The 17,755-nt window shown below is 39.1% G+C and overlaps 1 long non-coding RNA gene across 1 annotated transcript in view; it reads left to right on the top strand.

Moving 5' to 3' along the window:
• LOC118171911 overlaps positions 1 to 17,261 on the top strand; it is a 22,873-nt gene extending 5,612 nt beyond the window's left edge. Inside the window, exons 3-5 of the long non-coding RNA XR_004753464.1 lie at positions 10,195 to 10,325; positions 10,910 to 13,117; positions 16,460 to 17,261. This is a non-coding gene — a long non-coding RNA (uncharacterized LOC118171911). The remainder of the gene's footprint in view (positions 1 to 10,194; positions 10,326 to 10,909; positions 13,118 to 16,459) is intronic.
• The last annotated feature ends 494 nt before the right edge of the window (positions 17,262 to 17,755 follow it).

The following is a 17,755-nucleotide window of genomic DNA, read 5'->3' as shown; positions in this document are numbered from 1 at the left end:
AAACAAGCAAATTAAACCCAAGAAAAACAAGTTAATCAGTCTGCTTCACTGAAAATTATTAATAATAATAAAAAAGCACATGGGCTTCCAGTACGGTAGTTCAGAAGATTCTAGAAGACAGCAACATCAAAGTAAGAGAACTATCTTTCGCTGATGATGGAAATTCCTCCTGCTGTGTAAGACATAACATTTTCTAGTTGACAGTACCCCTAAAGTGCTGCTAGGATGTATACACTGTTTTCCTAGCTTGTTCCCAAAGCAACAATTCATTGTACTTAAATTAGAAATCTTATGCTATTTCCTATCTGAAATACTGTCATGTGTGAAGTTGCATTTAGAAAACAGTGTTTTACAACCTCAGACCGCAGTCAGTCCCTTAGACCTGTCCCTTAGATAATTTTGTCAAATGTTCTTCGATCTCCTCTGGAAAGTACACTTTTTTTTTTTTTTTTTTCTCTCCAAATCAGGTTATTTCTTCATCCTATTTCAAACAAAGGCTCCATAAGTTGAAATAAATCAATGATTCTTTCTTCCCAAATTTAATTTCCATTATAGAAAACCAGAAGTAATATAGGGCTAAATATTTTTCCAAACATTTCTTACTTAATCATTAGAGCTAAGACTGCCAGTTTATATGTTAGTTTCTCTGTCTAAAGAGCACAATTCCATCTCCCTTAATTTTAAGGGAGGCAACAAGCTGCTATGAAGCAGAAATCACCTTTCAAAAGAATGGCATGCTACTGACATGGTAAACTTTGAAAAAGAAACCATCTTGTCACCCAGTGCAGAGCCCTGCAATTACTACAGGAGCAAATGCAAATCTGGCCATGCATTTGTCATTATTAACCTGCATTTATTGTTACTGTCCATGCTGTTGTCAGTGAGAAATATAATCATGTATTTAGTACCAAAAACCATATAATCTGAAAGAGCCAAATACTCTTCTGTTCTTTTAATGAGTATTTTATTTGCATAGGTGTGTTGTGACTTGTATCCAATTCTTTTCCGCTTGGAAGAGTATGTTCTGCACATGCTATGCAGCATAAAAATCATTTAGAAAACACATTTTTGTATTGTTGCTTTTATGGGACTTGCCACATTGTATATTTGAGTCTGCATATCAAGGATGAATGCAGATGAAGTCTCAAAATCGCTATGCTGTGTTGACAGCAGCAAAACAGGTCTGGCTTTTACTACTAACTTGCATATTTTTATTAAATTTTCAGTGCAGAGTAAGATGTAATCTAAAATATTTGGTGACTATAGTCTGGCATCACCAAGCAAATTAATATTATCTAACAAGTACAAACAAGTTCTAACATTTTAAAAGTGTCAGTGTTAGCATTCACAAATAATATATTCTCAGTGTAGCCTTAAACTAGAATAACACGTTTTGGTATTTGCTTGTTCTACATTGCTTGATAAAATAAATGCTAATTCAGTCTACATTGTCAGTTCAGCCCTTGGCTCCTCTGTTAAGTCCCTCTCTGTGACAGAAAACCCGTAGCAGTGTAATAAAACGAAGTAAAAGTCCACCTACATGCTCCTGTGTAAAACTGCCGGTATGAATGCACGTGACTCGTTAGTGCATTAAACTGCTTTGGGAAATTATTTCAGCTTCGGTGAGGCACGAACGTTTTCACTAACGCTAGTGATTTATGTATAGTTCAGTATGGGGCAGAGGGAGAATATCAGTTTGTTGTTTTTTTACCTGTTTTCATAAACAAATGCCAACAGTGATTGTTATTATTTGCAGAGCCAGCAAAAATTCATGTGATTTTCTTCTTCTGCCACATGCAAAAGAGATGTTGTTTTAACAACACAGTGTTTGATAGCTTTTAAAAATACGTGGCCTAATTTTTAGGCATGCTGAGCACCCACAATTGCAATTGAAGTCAGCTCTAGCTGAAGATGCCCCACAGCACTCTGAGGCAGTCCCTCAGATTTGAGATCCAAGTACAACATTAATGAACGTCTCTGCTGTGAGGGTAGCTACCAAGAAAAGCACAAGGGGGTTTGTTTTCAGTTCATGGGCTAAACTTCAGCTGAGTCTTTTGAGAAATACATATATTGAGCATGTCCAAAAGCTTTGCCAAGGTGTCATCATAGCAATCTAACTTAGCAGTAATTTGTAAGTTAGCTTAAACTAAATCAGGACTTCACTAATGGGAATTGCTTTGTGAGAGGAAATGCATAGATCAAGATCTGGACATCTACTGTTGGACAGTAAGGCACAGCTAAGCATCTGTCTTTCAAAGAAACCTTGCCATGGCAGAAATAACCTTGGACTGAATACCGAACTGAATTTGCAGGCTAGGACCATTTGGCAGTGATTTAAAGATTTCTGTTGTATAGTCACAACTTTTTTTTTCCTTAGAGCAGTTATGATTTTCCCAGGATTCATGCTTCAGCAGGCAACAGCAGATAACTGGGAAGGCCTCCCAGAAAAATAAATGACACACAAAATTTCAAATCCCTGACAAAACCAAATACATAAATAAAAACTTTCCTAGATGTTAATGCAACAAAGTGGAAAAATGTCCTTGCTTCTGTCTCATCACTCCTTATAGTCCTTTTTTCCAAGCAAAGTTGAATCCCTGCTTTCATTTAGGTATTGTACGTGCATTGAGTGCCACAGGACAGATGTGCAAGCAGTATAGTGGCAAGTGAAAGGCTGTACGTTCCTTTAAAATTTATTGTCAGATAACTTATTAGCATTATTAAATGAACTGCGGTGTTCAAATGCTCTGAACTTTTGGTTAACAGAGTGGGAGAGAAGAAAAACTGGCTAACGTTAATTTTGAATGAATCAGCTTCTATGCCTTTGGCTGTCCTGAGTAAAAAGAGCACTCCAAAGGCATTTAAGTTCAAAGACTGCATTGTGGGTTCTTTTCCCTAAAACCTGATCAAAAGAAAAAGATCCATTGGAACAGCTATTTTGTTTACTTAGATTTAAACAATCTTCTCCAGTGTTTGCAACTCAGATTTTGCAAGATCGTGCTACTGCATAAGGAACAGAAAGGGGAATGTAGAGATGAAAGCAAGTGATTGTTATCAAAGAAAAGTTGAATCCTCGCTGTAAACATATAGCTTGAATAGTGAAAATATTCATTGTAAAATTATTTCTGGTTTCAATAAATTAAATAATTCACACTTAAACATGAGGTGTAAGGTTAAATTTAATCAATTTTAAATGATACAAATCAACATATTAAGCGTCTGCGGTTATAACCATGTAGTGCTTCCTTTCACTTACATTGAGTCTTAAAATGTATTTAAATAGAATTAAAAGTCAAATAATAAAATTCTGCTCTGAGATGGACATAAGCTTTTGTCATACCTCCCGAATGGTGACTTCACTTCTGCGAAGATCACTTGTCTGTCATTTCTTAAACAGAACTAACGGCTGTATTGTAAATGGTAGTTTTAGAGCAAAAAGAAAGTCCAACATTGCACTAAGCCAAAATAACTGATACTGTGCAACATGAAAACTTTCTGTATTCATTGTGAAAATACTGTTTGTAGAGGAGGCCATTATCACTGGCATGAGCTTTAATGTATTCAGTCACAAATATATTTGAGATTCCTCACTTAGGGACTCTCTCATTAAAAGCAATGTGTCACGCTGGTCATGTAAAGTTGCTAAAGTCTCTTTATTAATCTTTCAAACCTCAGAAGAGGACTTTCTAGTTTAAACTTGAAATCTTATTAAGAAGATATTGAAAACAAAATCATCTTAATAGTTTTTAATAAACTATTGTCAGATGATTTGAGCAAACCCTCAAGGGGTTTGCTCTCATACAGCATTGCATGTGAAAGAGAAAAAGCAGCTAATGACAATGAAAAATAAGTTCTTTTTTCCTTTATCTTTGAAGTCAGTACAGCATGAACAACAGTCATAGGTCCTTTCCCCGTGTTGCTTTGGCACCGTGACTAAGTGCTGGCCTGTGTTAGAGAAACCACCTCCACAAAGGTTGTGGTTTATTTTCCATGCAGCTTTTCCAACTGTGTTGACATTAGCAGTAAAGCTGCAAATGATGTTATTCCATGCTATGTATAGCTGTGTTCCTTATGCGGTCAGCGGTCCAACAGGAAATGAATATAAGCTGCTCCTTTCCTGGGTCATGTTGAACAACCATTAGATAACTGCTGGCCTCTTGTGTCTGAGCATTGAGCACTTCGTGGAGGAGTGTCCAGGTTTGTGCCAGTGGAGTTCTACCAAGCTACCTATGTGACAATGATGGTTGTTGCTCTGATAGAGCTACAGGAAGCTCTGCTCACATAACAACTGAAAACATATTCTTCCGTACCTGTCTACCATTTTTGTAGATCTCCTCTGAATAGATTTGAGTTTTGTTGGGGATTTATGTCAAACTGGAATACTTTGTCAGGAAGGTGGTTAAGCTCACTTACAGTGTTAAGAATGTGAGCTGTTATCTAACTGCATTACTGAATCAGATGTCTAAATTTGTTTCATCTCCTTTTGAATGGAAATTGATCCATCGTCTGAAATATTGCTCATGCTAACCGAAACATATCTTTGTTTCCAGGACATGCTAGTTGAGTTAATATTTGCCTTTAAAGTTTGGTTTGTCCTACCAAACTTTGGGGAATAGTTTAAATTAAGTCTGGGTTACAGTAGAACAAATTTCATAATGCATATATAAGAAATGGGAGAAGCAAATCTAGCATTCCTGCAAGTAATATGAAGTGCCCTGTTTTATTGTTTGATCTGTGGCTATGCAGTGCTGTTTGAGATTAATACATTTACTTCTTTCACTTCAGATCTTTTCCTAATGTTTTAATCCCACAAAGTCTTTGTTCTTTAGTAATATAGTATGAAACCTGAATGTATCTTTCCAAATTCTTTTAGAATTTAATTTTATACATGAGCTTAGCTCATTTTCTAAGAGCTGATGTAAGCCCTTTGCAACCTGTACTCTTACATTTGCTGCACCTATTTTTCACGTTCTTCTATCCTGTATGTTATCTTTATGGCACAGACCATTATGCAGAGACCACTTTTTGTACTGATCCTGTGTAGACAAGAGTCTTTGCAATGTGTTTTGCAGGAGCTGTAGACACAGAGTAGACCTGAGCTCATTACCTCAGCTTTCCACTCTTGCAGTGATACTTGTGGCTAGGTGGCTTTAACCTTAATCTGAAAATATCTCAGTGTTACTGCTGCTGGTTCAGCTCCCTGAGACCACTGCTCTGGAGACAGTTCATGTAAAAGCTTTTGTGTTACAGGTCAGCTAGTACCCAGACATTCATCACAAAAGCAGGTAGAGTAGTGGGAGAAATTGTAAGAAATGACTCCTTTGGTTGAGGGAGAGCAGCTGAAGAACAGAACCCACATTTCCTTGTCAAACACCAAAGAAGGCTGACAATGCAAATCTGTTACCACATAAGCACAGTTTGAGAATAACAGCTATCATGCCCAAATGTCAATGGCATATATTCAGGATAGCCTCTCCTCAGTAGAAAAGCAACATTTTGGTGCTCTTTCTAAATTTAGTATCTGCTGAAAATGTTGGATCTTAAAAGCTGGATGTGGCTGAACTCTCTGGCTAAGGCCTGTTCTTTTATTTGTTTGTACTTTGACCAAAGGATTACACTGACAGTTTCCCAGGATCCAAAATTGCATTTAATCTGTCTACAGAGCTACATACCTTATTTGAATGTGAAAGAGGGAAATGAAAGTGACTGTTTCTATATCATCCGATATCTGTTCACATGGAGCAGAAATTACTGTCTAGCCTTCTTCCCCAGGAAAGCCTACCCGACTGTGCCGTGTAACTGTGGTGCTTGAACATGCAGTATAGCCACACAAAATACCAAAAAAAGCACTAGCGAGCAGTAAAAGGACTAATGCACACAAGTAGAGTTACAGGAATTAGAATAATCCCTGCATGACCATAACTGAAGGTAATTTCACTTGCAGTTGTCAAACTGAGCTGAACTGGCAACCAAAGGAATGTGTACTTGTAATCCCTAGCAGTGCACTTGCAGTAAAAGAGAGACTCAGGCATGGCACACTCAGACAATATCACCTCTTTCAAATTCACTCAGCCTGTGCAGTACCCTGCACTTTTTCTCTTTGCTTTTTTTTGTCACAGCTCACACATCTGTGAATCATTCAAGGGGAAATTTTGAGAGATGCTATGTGTCAGGTCAATCCAGGTTCATTCACTGTATGTCCTTAGAAAGCCAGAAATTCTGATGTGTAAACAACGGGGGAGGGGAAGGGAAGGTTTAACAAGACAGCCAGAGTTGATCTTTTCTCTAAATATTGCGTATAATTTGGTTTTCTGATTACGCACTAAACTGCAGTTGTATTTTCTTTATTTCAGTTATACAAATACAGAAGTCAATTAATATTCCTGCACTGTGCGTGTTATGAAGGATGCACAGAGAAAACCTTTGTTATTTTTCTGCTGCTAAAGGAGCTGTTCAAGTTAAACCATATTCCTCTACACAGCAACAGCAAAGTAAATGACAGCATTAATTCAATCCAGAACGCTTGATAAATTGAGAGGGGTTGTTTACCTAGAGTATTAAAAAGTCTATTGGAATGGACTTTATTTTGATCTGCATAGTCATCCACCTTCCTATACTGTCTGTGCTCAGTGAGTAAAACATATACAGTAATTTAGCATTCAGATAATCCCACAGCTATAATCCAGACAGAGTTAGCTCAAATTTTCCCAGGATTTCTATTATCTAGATTTAGCAGCGTGGTGTTGACTGGATATTTTAAATTGCTGCAAATGCTTTTTTCTGCAATAAACAACATATTTTGATGATCTCATAATTGAAGCTGTGGATTCTTCCTGGCATTAACCACATGAAAAAAAAAAAAAAAAAAAAGTATCTTTGTGAGGACAGTGATTGCACAGCTGGAGCATGGTTTTAATGGATTCCAGCTATTTGACTGCATACCATATCAGATCAGACAATGTTTATGCAAAAATCAATGTAAAATGTACCTTCCCTGTAGTAGTGCGGATAACTGAAGAACGTTCATCTCCACAGATCATCTATTTGAAAATGAACTCAACTGCTTCAATTTTAATAATGTTTTGCTACACTGTATTTTACAATACAATAATATAGAGCCTGGCTCTTTTATAGCACTTCCAATAAATGGATTGGAGAGCTTTTATTGTTTTCAGTTTCCTCAGACAGAACTTCTACTTTTTCTCATTCAGCAGTTTCTAGGAAAAGAGGGAGTCCAGGAGGAGGGAAAGCATCGTTATCTGAATGAAATAAGGGTATATTGAAGTCCAAGTGCACTGGATACCTTTCGCAGTAGACCACCCTTTGTAGTAGGTTCCTCTGATTAACTGCAAATGTATTCAAGGGAGCAGAGCAGACATTGTTGGGAGAGTCCAAATATGCTTGTACCAAAAATGCCAGACCTCCCACACTTGCTAGCATTGGTGGAGCTGCAGGAGTAAGAATGCTTACTTATGTGGGAGATTTTTAGGAGGGAGGTGTACTGTGGAGAAAATTTTAACGCTGCTGTTTTTACCAGAGTAAAGCATCTGCATTGAAGCAAACGGCAGGACAGGGCAATCAATACACGCAGTATGTTCTGCCTAGTAAATCTGTTGTAAATGTAGAAAGTACGTTATTAACTCTGAGGACAGATCTTTTGGGAAGCAGCTTGTGCGCACCTGGCAATACTCTGGTACTAAGATCGTCCATAAGTGTCTGAGAAATTCAAAAAAAGCAAACTATATGGAACCATTTGTGAGATTGGGGATGCCTTGAGTCATATTATTGCTCCCCAGACTGGAGGATTGAGATGCTAGTTCACTGGGTGAATTCAGGTATGCTCCTCCTGAAACCGTTGTGCTGTGTTTCAGGTACCTGCTCTGACCATACAATATTGCCAGCCCTAAAAACCTTAAAAATCTTAAGAGGTTTTAAATGTGAAAAGAGAGAGAGGATGCTCATGTAATCACTTGTGATAAAGCTGTTGAAGATACAATACTTTGCTTAGTCCCCAGACTGCAGGTTTGCCAAAACTATGCCAAAAAAAAAAAAAAAAAAGAGAGAGAGAGAAATACACTGCATATATGTGGCAGTACTTTTGGTTTCGTACTTGCTGTGAGTTATTATTTGCTGTAAATACTATAGTAATTGGGTTTCAGATGTAGCAGTGCTTACGTACTTGCAACGAAAAAGAAACTAACAGACCATTCACTCGCCTCACCCATCTGCTGCCCCTGGTGAAGCAGTGGGACTTCTCGTGTTGCGCTAAAGAGAAAGCCCCGACTTCTGGTGAGAGAAATATTTATGCTCAAATATCTATCGATATCCAAGTTGGATCCCCAGTAAGTCAGAACTATGAAGCTGTAAAGCCAGTAAGATGGAAAAGCAACCCGATAGCTCTTAAACTGCTCTTTCGTCCTGACAGTGCCTGTGACACCAGTTGTTGCCCCCCGTTGAAACAGTGGTTGAGAGTTTTCAGGCCCCAATTCTTTCCTTAAAATAATTTCCTTAGACCCCTAAAAAGTGGTGTGAAAACCATTGATGAGCAGATTTTAAAATAGCTCTGATATTCTTATGTCATAACTGCATCTTTATTGGGACAGAAATTCAAAACGATCTTAAATTTTACAATCAGAGTCTAAGGAAGTTGCAGATGTACCCACAGGCCTTCTCATTGCTACAAATAGTTTTGTTTTGTTTTGTTTTGTTTTGTTTTCTGCCCTATGATATCCTGATCCCTCTTTCAGCAATTATTTTGAACCATGCTAAGGACACTTTTTCTTACTCCATTTAGATTCTCACTTGCTAATGCAAATGCATCTTAAAATATCATCTTCCCAAGTTATTAGATCCAGATCTCGATGATGCATACTGGACTAAGTTGAAGCATCAGACTAGCAAAGAAAGACCAAGACATGAAAGAACATCATATAAATATTGTCATGTTGTTTTTATGCCTAACCTATGATTATTCTTTAACTTGCCTTTGCTTTCAGAATTAAAGGGAGGAGATTTGTATAGCAGAGTAATGTTTTTCTACAAAAAGTGACCAAATACTATGATTATAGAACTTTCTATTCAAGCAATCCTTCAATTTTATTTTATTTTATTTTTTGATTTAGAACAAAAAATATGAAAATATCTTACAGTGGGGTGGGTCTGGTATGTTTAAGTGTCACATCACTACTTCCTGTGTCTGCATATGTCATTTGAGATTAAATACATTGTGAATAAAATTTAAAACATCGTATTTTCTAACAATCTACCCGGCCTTTGTGCAGCATATTGTTTCCTTTTTAACAGTTAGATTGCTAGTAATGAAGCTCTGTATCTCTGCTTTGATGGTGTTTGTCCTCAGAGATGGTTGTGCCACTATATCATATGCTATAAGCTGCAGCAGTACAAATAGGGCAGAATTTGGGCCTGTAGCATCTAGTTAATTGCTCTGCGTGCCTTTAGCTGAACTGATACCATTCTGCCCCCTCCCCTAACTCAGTGCCGGAAGAATAAAGCAACTCAAAGTCAAACTAGTCAGTTGCTGTAACTCTGGAAAGATTTTCTGTGCAAGAAGTTGCCAATTGCACAATCATCCTTTTTCTCTTCAAGTTGCAAACTGCCAGAAGGTACCAAGCCCCTCTCTGCATTGCAGAGTGAGGAATCTCAAACATCGCTTTGGTAGCTGTGCCCTGCTGTTTTAACCCATTGAGGTATTTTCTAAAGATGCTCTTATTTCCGTGTGCTTGGCTGGTGTTATGGTGACCATGAGCGCATAGATCAAGTTACTGGTATGGGAGCAGTCTTGCCAGGAAGCCAGAGGGCATATTCAGTGCAAACTGTTTTTAGAAGCCTAAATAGGCACAGCTCTAAGTTGGGTGCCTGCTATGTTAATAAAAGGACTAGACATTATTTCTGGCCAACCTACGTCCTGAATGTGGATAAAACACAGCCTGTATCTGAGAAAAGGATTGGTCCTGGGTTGATACCACATTTAGCTATCTGGCCCTTACAGGACTGTGTAAATGGCAGTGTCTTAAACTTGGCTTAAACAGGTGGATTCCTCAGCTTGAGTTCTGCCAGAATTCAGGGAGAGGACTTTGTTAAAACCTGAAAGGAGAAGTAAACAAACCTCAACCAAACAGAACTGCCTAACATGGGAAATTTTAATTAACAGAATGTGATCAACTCATTCTGCAGGTTAAAGTGAAAATGAAGAGCAGAGGGAAAGCTGCCCCTAATCCCTCTCTTCCTGATGTTGAAAGAGATCTCTATTCCTTACTTCCTGAAGGAAAGAAAATGATCTGCTGCAGGAAAATCAAGTTAGCAAGGTGACCTACTGATTTATTTATTTTCTTCTTCTTATAGTGGTAATAAAACACCCAGATCTGAAATGCACTGGTTTGTAAACTGAGCTGCTCCCATAGAGCTTATGCAGATTAAAACTGCTGAAAATCTCTGAGTGCTATCCCAAAGAGTCAAATCCATGATTTTATCCATTTTAATCCCCACACTTTGCTCCTATGCTCAAATTATATCAGTTGTAAACTGGGAGCTTTTATCTGAATTTCTCTAATTTCACACATAATGTTAATTAAAAAGCTATTTAAATATATCAGCCATCTCTTGGGTTCACTTTAAAAATAACAGAGGACATGAAGTCCTCTCTCATATTGATGTTTATACTTTGGTCTGTTTTTCTTTTGAATTGTTAGAGAAATGTTAGAAGCCTGAGAGCATGAGAACGGCTGTTTCTTGGCTGTATGTGGTATGGATTTGTAAGAGCAGTGACATTGTAACTGTTAAACTAATTAGAAGTTTTGGCAATAAACTGTTAAGACATTGATAAAGCATCTTGATAAAGGATGTCATTCTTCTCCTATCTAAACTGATTTGCTATTGATTTTTTTGCTAGGTTGAGGATCCAACCCAAATACACTGGTTACGACCACAAAGATTGTTGTGAGTACTGAGAAGTCTGCAACCACCACTGCTGACTCATTCACTGCCACACTCATCTGACATGGGAGCCCATCCCTCCCCTCCCACCCCCATTCACAAGTTATCTGCTCATGGACTGGGTTCCCTCAAAAGCTATCTGGCTTCATCCCTTCTCAGTGGTACCCTTCTGATAGCTTGATTTTGACTCTGAGCTAAACCCATTGCCTAGGTAGGCTAAGTGTGAGTTCAGCCAGATGAATTATGAGCAACATTGTCTTTTCAATTTTCTTGTCTCCAATCCACAGAAGATTGTTTTAGTCCAACAGAGTAAGATCCTGTCCTTCAGGTAGATGAGCCAGTCATTATACATCAGCATGCAGTGTAATTATCCTGTATGTTCCCTGTAACAGGTATTCTACTCAGAGTTTTTTCCCACCTGAAATCTGGATGTGTTGCTGACTTCAGGATCCCATAGTGTGAACTTTCTACAAAAGTAGGTGAAGGCATTAAGAGTCTGGACCTCTGTATAATGTCGTAAACATAATTAAACAGTCTCTCATTTCTAACATTTCACCCTGACAAGAAAAAATAATGTGTTTGCTCCATTGAGCTCTATGCTGGTGAGGAGAACTCCCTGTGAAGTTTATAAACACATTCAATCCAAGTAGATAACACGACTATTTTTTTCCAACTTGATTCAGATAATTAGTCCCCAAGTCCTCACTGAGTAAAACTGCAGTCACATATTTATGCTGAATAAGACTTTTCAGTGGGATTATTTGCAAAATAAGACTTTGTCAGCCATTAGAAATGGGATCATTGCAGAGTTACTAACATTTTGCTGCTACTTACCACAGGCAGCACAAATTGGCCTGGCATCTCTGCTAATTATTTAGATTGTAGCAGACAGAAAGTTAATAGAATTCTTCCAATTACTATTGGAAGAATTTGTCATCTATTATGTAGGGAAAGTGATTTTGATATATGAGCAGTGTTGGAAAGAATCATCAATGCGAAAACTCAAACCGGATCTGTGTGCACAGTATCTTGTCTTGCAGGAAGTAGTGGGAGTTCACATGTGAAAAAGAGCTGTTCACAAATCAGTATCCCTGGGAGCTCTCTGGATGACTTTCCTGCACTTTGTGGTATTCTGCAAAGAGAAAAATCCTCTTTCTTCTTCATGTGCCTTTTTATGGCACAAACCATTCACACAAAGCCACATGTGTAGCAGTTCACACTGGTTCATCTGCAGCGGGTGCAGATTAGGATCAGGTACGAAACAAAGGTTCTAGTCCATAGCGGCGACTACAACTACTACACTTAAAGCAAAGGTATTCTCGAAACAGTCTTAATTATTAAGTGATAGGACATGAGGAAATGGTCTCAAATTGTGCCAGGGGAGTTTTAGATCAGGAAGAATTCTTCACAGAGAGGTGGATGAAGCATTGGAACAGTCTGCCTAGGAAAGTGGTGAACTCCTCATCCTGGGAGATGTTTAAGAGGTGTGTGGACATGGCACTAAGTGACATGGTTTAGCACTGAGACTTAGCAGGTCAGGTTAATGATTGGACTTAAAGATCTTGAAGGTCTTTTCCAACCTAAATGGTTCTATGATTCTACGATTAAAATCTTTCCAAATTATAGTGTGATGAATGCTTGGGAAGCTTTTGCCTTGCCTTTAATCACAGTTTAACTGGAATCATGAACAGTTTTCATAATGAAGTCCACAGCTTGCAAAAGATTTGTATACCAAGTGTATGTGTAGACCTCGTTGTTCCAGATAGCACTTCTTCCCTGAAGCATGCAGTGACAAGCTCTTCAGTATGTTTATTACTGTACAACACTGTGAGCCAACTAATGATTATTACTGGCTGTGCATTGGGTCACTGCAGAGTTTCAACACAAGAAGGTACATTCTAGATGGATTGTGCCTGAAGGGCACTATCCCTTATGGATCAACCTAGTGGGGCAAAGAACCTCTATCTTAATAACGATGCACCGAGCTCCCACCTCTGCCTCAGGGGAGAGTAGGTAGAGTGACAAGTCCTGTCTGTGTACTTCCCAAGCACAACCAGTCTTGATTTGTACTTGGTCTTTTTCCAGAGCTCTGGGATGGAGAAAATCCTACTCATGTCCTGTCTTACTCCATACGGCTGCACAAAAGCCAACTTCAATTACTGCTGTGAGTATTATGTTGAGTAATTAAGTCTATGTAGTGCCATTATATATGTGTGCATTGTACCTATGTTCTCGGAGCAAAGGTGCATCCAAAAGTATAGGTACCAGACTGCTACGTATGCAGAAAACAAATGGTACTTATTCTACATTAATTAATATTGCATGCAGAATTTCCCACCCTTTTAAATATCTTGAATGCCCATTTTTAGAGTCTAAATGTACACATACAGATTCTTATTGCTTTGACAACTGACCATTGTAATCCATCTTCTTTCAACATATGTAGCCATAGTTTGTTCATTTAAGTACTATCTTGTGCATCTTCAATCTAAGTGCCATTATTGTATTTCTGTTTCTACTTAAATAAAAATAATCAATTGATTTAATCAATTTCAAGATGGAAAGCAAGTAGTGGTACTCCCAGGACTCCAGGAAGTTAATAGGTCAAGTTTGACAGGAGTCAGGTGTGCGTGTGTTGGCTTCATTGGTCATCGCCTTCATTTATAGTTTGTTTTTTTCTTAGCTGCTTGTTTCAGATTAACATTACACATTAAGGATAAAATGTGGCCACCACTGGGATTTTACTATTCAGAGTAACTTGCTCAGAAAAGTTGCTTGAGATACGCAGTCTTTGCCATTGTATTCTTCCGCTTGAACATTTCTGCCTTAAAACTATCGTCATACATAGACATAGCTAAAAACAAAAATGCAATGGCACTATCATGGATATTAAACCCTGTTGCTTTAAGGGACACCCTCAACAAAACTAGGCCAAAAACTTGACCTATTTTAAAATACATGGCAATCTGTTCTTTTAAAAAATCATTCACACTTCATTGAGTCCTTCTCTCTCTCTTACGCCATGAAAAATACCATACAGTAGCAACATTCAGAACTCTTCTGTCTGTACAGTTTCCCAAACATGTATTGCAAGCTGAATCCTCCAGTTTGACAATTTAATTTTTCTCCATCACTGATTTTGAGAAAGAAACCATCTTAAATACTAGCAAATGCGCAAATTGAACTAATTAGCTGAGCAAAATGGCTACATCACTGCACTCTCTCCCTGTTGTTTACTGTGATGAACCCATTTGGCAACCAAGGTCTTAGGATCCATACAAGATTTTTGCTTTTAGGGGCTTCCATGTCTTGAATTGGAAAACTGGGAGCAGCGAGCCATATTTCTCAGTTATTTTGTAGTTCGAAATCTGGCTGTGAAACTCTATTTACTTTGTGTTGGACTCCTGCCAGAGGAGGCCTGGTTTTAGCAGATGGTCGTGGAGTGGATGCCAGACATTTCCTGCTGCATCCTGACCAGGCACTGACAGCAACGCTCCTGGGCCCAGGCAGTGCTGCCTTCAGCAGCCACCGATGCTGAAGATACAGTGACTGCTGGCACAAATGCTGTGAAGAGTTGCATGATGCAGGCCTTCGGGCTAAAGACTGTGTGGAGGAGAGGGTCCTGACAGCTTGGAGTGTGCGCATGAATAGACATGGTGCTTGGAGGTGGTGGAGTTGTGAGCCAGAAGACAAGCAGGAGGAGAGCTGAAGTTTTGACCAAAAAGAACCAAAGTGTTAAAAACAGATGGACATGAACCAGTAGTGATGAGATATGAGTGCTTTGATCTTAGGCAGGACACGTTACTGTCTTGTTGGGAGCTTGAAGAAGAAAGAGATGAGACGAAACATGAGGCTATGGCATCATATTGATGTGTGAGGTTATCTGTCTGCTCTGTGAGCACGATGTGCAGGTAGTATTTTCCTTTCATTTCATTTCTGGGGGGCAACTTCTCTGAAAACAAAAATCTTGAATGTGTCCTCAGGCTGGTGTTTGATCTTTGAAGACACTTCCTGCTCACCAGATGGGGAATCAAAGGACAACTGCTGTAATCACAAGCACTTGGGTTTCACTGGATCATTGTCTTGTCCATTTACATACAGGAGAAAATGCAAACAAATTTCTCAGAAGGCTGTAGGACTTGGAAATCCTCCAGAATTCCTTCAGGCAGCAATTAAGGACATCCATCGTTTTTCTGGGAATGCAGCTCTGGGCCCAACATAACTGAAATTGATGGTTTCTTGGGCTAGGGCCTGTGCCACATGGCTCTGAGTCTGGGGATTTGGTGCTCTCCCATCCTCTCCTACCATGTCTGGAATTATTGTATTACCATGTTATGCAGTGAGCTTCTCTGGGTCACGTTTCTGTGCAGGTGGCCACCACTGCATACAGCAGGAGGTGCTGAGCCCCTGCAGACAGGGGTTGACCCAAGCCATTTCAGGCAGGCAACGTTTACTTTTGAATCCTCCTGCCTTTCCAGATTACTACTGAATCTCAAGAGTAAAAAAATTAAAGACTGAAGTGTTGTTTGCTTTGTTGCATGAAACTTGCATGCATTTCTCTCTCCTTGTCTTTGATTTTGTTAGTCTTCCTAAAACTGAGCTTCTGAGTCAGCATGAAAGACAGGTGACAAGATCAGGCATTTGCAAAGGAGTCTGACTAAAAATATTTTCACCCCTAACTTCTACCAGCAAGGTTATCAAATATCCAACATCACTGAAAATGGAAAGATGTCCGTGCAGAACCTGATTCAGTTAAGTGTCAAACTCTGGTATTTCTGTCAGTGACAACCTTCCTTCCTACTTATCAGCCTTGCTGTATAGGACAGTTCAAATCATTACTTTCATGACCCGCTGTCCCTTTTTAAGTAGTTTTCTTAGGCCGCAGTAGTTAGTGTCTATTTCTTCTTTACTGATGTCTTGCAGCTTGAAGACAGCTATGTGACACATAGGAACACCATACTCATAACTTCCTCAAACTCAGCAGCCGATCCCATTTGGAATTACATTGAGACAAAGATTTGTCCCAGAAAACTTTACAGATGAGGCAGTCTATGGAAACAAAAAGTTTCAAACTGGCTGTATCATTGAAGAGCTTGGATGGACCTTGGGAATTTAATCAGGGTATCGTTACTTCCAGAATGTAAGTGGTCTGTATAGTATCCCAGCAAGACACCACACTCCTTGTCTGACCTATCATGGCAGCTCTAGACAGGCCTGTGTAAAACTTGACCCTCGCTATCTTGCTTCTGATGATCATCTTCATCTGCATGGAGTAAGGGCTGCACACCCATTCCATTAAGATCTTAAAACTGCCTTGTAGAGATATAAAAGACTAAATGGATGGCAAAGCAGAGAAGAAATGGAGCCAGTGAGGATGGTTTCCAAGAAAACTGTTTCCATAACTAGTCAACGTGGTAGCTAATACTGTACTCTGGTGGAGATGATTCACGATCATGGGGCCTGCCTAATACTTCCCTACCTCTTTATGTTTCTCATTGTTTTCCAGGTTGTGATAATGCCCACTGCACAATACTTCCTCTGTTCTGATGCTGCAAGAACCAGGAAAGTTTGGCAAACTCCTGGCCAAGCAGGCTATCCTTCAAATTAAAATAGCCCCCTTTTCACTGCGAGGTTTGAACACAGCCCAGTTTTTCCTGTCAGTTGGTGTGACATGAGTTTGAAGATTTTCTAGGTAAATTAGATTTTTAAAAATAATTGAAAACATAAAAGCTAAAATACACATAAAAATTGGTTAGGCGTACTATTAGTGCACTCTCATTTTACTAATGCTACACATGAATAGAGGTAAGAAAACAATCAGAACTGGGGGGAGATGTCTTGGCATAGCTCAGGAGACCTCCATCTTTAGGGAAGAAGAGTTGCAAAGAAGACAACAAAATGGGGTTCAGTTGAGCCAGTCTTCAAAGCTTTTAGAAAGTGCCTTTTTTTTTGCAAGGTTTTAAAGTCAGTTATCCTCACAGAATTTGTTTTATGCTTGTCTTGAGGATGAAGATAGCAATATTTCATTATTTATCTGCCTCTTACCCTCAGTGCAGTCTCTGAATGTGCAGGCCTCTCCTTGGCCCTGTGTTGGACACAAGATGGCAGATGTCTCTCTATTGACAGGAAACAGGGAAGAGCACACACCCCTCGGTACTGGCTGCTCAGAAAAGGCAGCAAGACGTTACTCCTTGAAGGCATGAGGCAGTATATTCCCCAACTGGCAGAGACAACAACAAGGAAGAAAAAAAATAAAAATAGTTAAAAAATAGGTTAGGCAGTATTTAGGAATAACTTTCCTTTGCAGAGAGGGCTTGTGTTAGATTTTAACTTCCAGAAATGGAGGAAAAACAAACACTGCTTTTGGAATTAACTTGGCAAAATAGGGTTGGTTCCTGCCTGTAACCCAGACCGCATGGTGGAGATTGCCTTCATGCAGACAGCTGGCTCACTCTTTCCCCAAAATGGCTCTTTCATTCTCTTTCATCCTCTAATAAATATATCTGTCCAGCGTACCAGGCTTCCAGCGCTTTTGAGTTAGAAAAGACAGGAATTTTAGCACTACTACAACATCACTTTCTGGATGAGCAAAAACTGTCTGCAGAAGGGGAATGTCTGGAAACAGAGGCACAAGACCAGAAAGCCCGTATCCTACCTTGTCTGAGTTCAGCTGCTGTACTCCTTGAAAGATATTTGGGAAATGGGAAAGTAAAAGTAAGATTCCAGTCCTGCAAATACTGTTCAGGTTTCTGACATGCTTAAACTTAACCATGTGCCTTTGTTTACAATAAAGGGACCTAAA

Source organism: Oxyura jamaicensis, chromosome 10 (assembly GCF_011077185.1).
Source record: "Oxyura jamaicensis isolate SHBP4307 breed ruddy duck chromosome 10, BPBGC_Ojam_1.0, whole genome shotgun sequence".
NCBI lineage: Eukaryota > Metazoa > Chordata > Aves > Anseriformes > Anatidae > Oxyura > Oxyura jamaicensis.
The sequence above is the reverse complement of the archived record's forward strand: the minus strand, read 5'-3'. Positions and strand labels throughout refer to the sequence as shown.